This window comes from Colobus angolensis, unplaced genomic scaffold (genome assembly GCF_000951035.1).
Source record: "Colobus angolensis palliatus isolate OR3802 unplaced genomic scaffold, Cang.pa_1.0 Scaffold285, whole genome shotgun sequence".
Lineage (NCBI taxonomy): Eukaryota > Metazoa > Chordata > Mammalia > Primates > Cercopithecidae > Colobus > Colobus angolensis.
The window spans coordinates 1,154,561-1,158,672 of record NW_012116099.1 but is presented as its reverse complement, the minus strand read 5'-3'; positions in this window follow the sequence as shown (position 1 = coordinate 1,158,672).

Genomic DNA, 4,112 nt, shown 5'->3' with positions numbered 1-4,112 from the left:
AAAAAAAAAAAAAAAAAATTAAAACTGCATATGATAATGAAAAAACGAAATCAAATATACAATAAAATAGTTTACAAAGTACAAATAAATGAAAAATACAATAAATTACACAATAAAGCTAAAAGTGAACTTACTTTCAACTGCCACAGATTCTTGTAAATCTTCCCAGAAATTTTCTTTCCACACTCTAGGATGCATATATGCTTAAAAAATATTTATACACAAATGGAAGCAAATATGGAGATCATTTTATTTCAGAGCCTACAAATGCGCCGTAACACCCCTCTCTCTTCCTCCACACATACTTTTTGGAGGAAAATTCTGAAAGCTTTGGTTTGATTACGTGAATGTAAAACATATATATGTGTGTCTATATAGATATGCTTTTTAATGCAGTATGTAATTGCTTCCAATTAAAAACAGTAATTCCTTACACCAACCTACCCTATTCTACTCAGAGACCGTTTAAAAATGTTAAGAGCAAAGACATGGAATCAACCTAAATGCCCGTCAGTGATAGACTGGCTGAAGAAAATGTGGTACATATACACCATGGAATAGTATGCAGCCATAAAAAAAAGAACAAAATTATGTCTTTTGCAGGAATATGGAGCTGGAGGCAATTATCCTTGGCAAGCTAACACAGAAACAGAAAACCCAATACTGCATGTTCTCACTTATGAGTGAGAGCTAAGTGATGAGAACACATGGACACATAGAGGGGAACAGCACACACTGGGGCCTATTGGAAGGTAGAGGGTGGAGAGTGGGAGGAGGGAGAAGATCAGGAAAAATAACTACTAGGTCCTAATCTTAATACTTGGGTGAGAAAATAATCTGTGCAACAAAACCCCATGACACAAGTTTGCCTATTTAACAAACCTTCACATGTACCCCTGAACTTAAAAGTCAAATAAAAAATAATAATAATGTTATTAAGGACTATTTCATGCACACCAAAGTATACTATATGATATATGGAAAGTACAAAAAATACAAAGCATACAATAGCTAAAGAAAAAGAAAGCTAGGAAAAATAAAGGAAAAAGAAAAAGAAGAAAAAGTCTGCCTCTACTGCTGTACTTCCGTGTATTTCTTCCCAACACTGCATCTTCCTCTTCCTGTTCCCAGAGGTAATACCTGTTCTGAATTTTACATTTATCATCCCAGCCTCTTAAGAATGCATTGCTTTTTATGAATGCCTCTCTAAATAATGTATGTTTAATATTGCATATTTTAAGAATTTATAAAAATGAGGTAGAATGTTGTGTATTGTTTTGATTACCTTTTTCCTTTCAACATCTTGTTTTTGAAATGTATCTTTGTTGATATGTTTAATTGGAGTTCCTTTATCTAAACAGCTGTATGCTATTCCATTGTATTACCATTCCCCATCCCTTTCAAATCAATTCCACTATTGATAGACATTTGGGATGTTTCCAGAATTTGCTACTAAAAGCAATACTACTGTGATCATGTTTATACATGTCTTTGGATGCACACGTTCAAGAGTTTCGCTAGGGTATATGTCTAGGAGTTAACTTTCTGGGTCATAGGTTATTTATAACATCAAGATAAAGACAACTTGTTTTCCAGGTATATATAGCAATTTAGACTCCCATCAGCAGTGTGTATCTTAGCCAAAACTTGATTTTGTCACACAAAAAAACTTTCTGCCAATCTTGGTATCAATGCTGTTTCATAATTTACTTTACATGACCTGATTACTAATTATTAATCTGTAAGTTTGATTCCTTGGAGATATTTGAGTGTAAATTTATTGTCAAGCTATCCTACTCACCCTCAAGTACTTACCACATAACTCTCAGATTATTTTAACAGAACCAGGGCACCGTTTCTTAAACTACTGTTTCTCAGTGTAGGCAAAGCCTCACATTTGAGTTTGTATTTTTTTTTTTTTGGACATAATAGAGCCTAGCGATGATGAACAAGTCACTCAGGTTCATTAGGTCTCAGTTGTAAAATCAGAATAAAATGAACTACCTTCACAAGCCATAAAAGAAGTATACATAACAATGAGATAAGCTCCATCTTGGCTCTGTGGTTGATTCTTGGGGAATACTTCTGTGGATAAACAGTTCCAACTATGTATTATAGGTTGTCAGTAGATCTTTCCAGTGATAATCTTCCCCATGTTTGAAGACAAAGTTGATGTCAGCGACAACCTTGTTTCTGTTCTGGAGAAAGTTCCTAATGTTATTTGAGAATCCGGCAGATTTTGGAAGAAACACATCTAGAAGACTAAAAGGAGTACATTAATAATGTGTAAACTCTGCTTGGGTAATATCAGAACTACTGGAGCAAATATTTTGAATAGAAGTTGGGTAAGCATTTGTTGGTTGATTGAGACCTTGGAGATAAGCATGTGGTCTGATTCACTCTCCTAACTTTGTTTTAGGGAATTTTATTTTTTTCCCTGAAGGAGTACTGTCTGAGTTTCATGAAAAAAATCTTTGTTTTTATAATCAGGTAGTTGAATAGTAAAACAATAGATAAATGCATTTAATTTCAATCTTTTTAACCTAGGGAAGCTACTAAAGTCCTTATTGCTGAACTATTTAAATAACAGCTTCATGCTAATGAGGGGGCAGGCATGGCATGGGTAAAATTTTGGAAATCTCAGATTAGTAATTAGACACAACCTTTCTCCTCTTTCACCAGAGAACTGAGAACACTGCAGAGCCTTCTGAATTTGAACTTTACAATTTTTGGCCTGAGCTATTTGGCAATGGAGTTGTCAGAATTTGAACAACACAAAGGAAAAATGGGAGGAAAGGGTATTAAATATTCCTGCTGCTCAAAACATAGCTAGTTGGGAGGTGACAGAAAACTACACGCTGTTCTTGCCAACAAGTTACGATACAAACTGATGCATTGTCTAAATTCCCTAATAACCTAACTTGTGCTTCTATCTTTGTCTGGTATTAAACCAATTTTTATCTTTAAATTACAACCATTCAAAGGGCTTGCAAATTTAATACTTCTTACATAGTCCTAGGCATTCTGCAAAATGCTTGGCAAATTAAGTGTGATTCTGTTGAATAACCTCACACGTTTTTATGAAAATTCTTCTTCAAATCCATTAAGAAACTGCATTTGCTATCACAGGCCCTTAAACTCTTATTTACTGGTCTGAAAGGCAAGCTATAGAGCTGTTGTTCGGTAACAGCTACTATAGTCATTAATTTAAATTAGAAGATAATTGAAGTATGAATTGGAAACTGGTATGGCATACTACCGGGTGATAACATATTTAATTGGAAATAAAATTTGATGAATCATTATGGAACTTTTTATAAGACTGAGCTAAGGTTAGTAGAGTTTTGTTATTGTTGCTTTCTTTTCATAATTATTTACAAAATTCATATCTTATAGTGCTCAGGTTTTAAAATTTTTTTCTTCTAAAACGAGCAAAACTTTTCAGGATGGCTTTGTGTTATGGGGAAGTCTCTTTGCTGTTTTACACTGTGCAGTGATTTAGAACTTTATTTATTGAACAAGTAAATGATGGATTGATAACATATTTAGCTGTTTCCTTCCAAAAGAGAAATGAAAACACGTCAAATAACGTCTGAAATGGGAAATAAATTAGTTGACAATATAGAACACTACTTAATACTTCCATTAAGAAATTGTTTTGACTCCTTTATATTGGAACAATTACAGAACAGCTCTTGAATGAATGAGAGTTGAATAGTATTACTTTAGAATATGAGCCGTTTGTAGATAAATATATTCAGGATCTGCATTTTTCTTTGGTTTAAATAAAGTAAAGCCTCTTTCAGATTGCATGGGGGAGTTTTTGCGATTTTGAAATGAATATCTCAAAAGCTGTCTTGTTATGAGCATATTTTCATTCTTCGTAGGCTACTGAATCTTGGTTTTTCTGAATTCTCTTATCTGTTCCTAAGAACTTTCCTCCTTCTTCTGTCGTCTAGAATATTTAAAATATAAGTGGAATTAGGTATTCTTTAAGGATAGACAGAATACAGCTATGAAATCTGGTCTAGTCTGCTTTTGTCTTCCTTCCTTCCTTCCTTCCTTCCTTCCTTCCTTCCTTCCTTCCTTCCTTCCTTCCTTCCTTCCTTCCT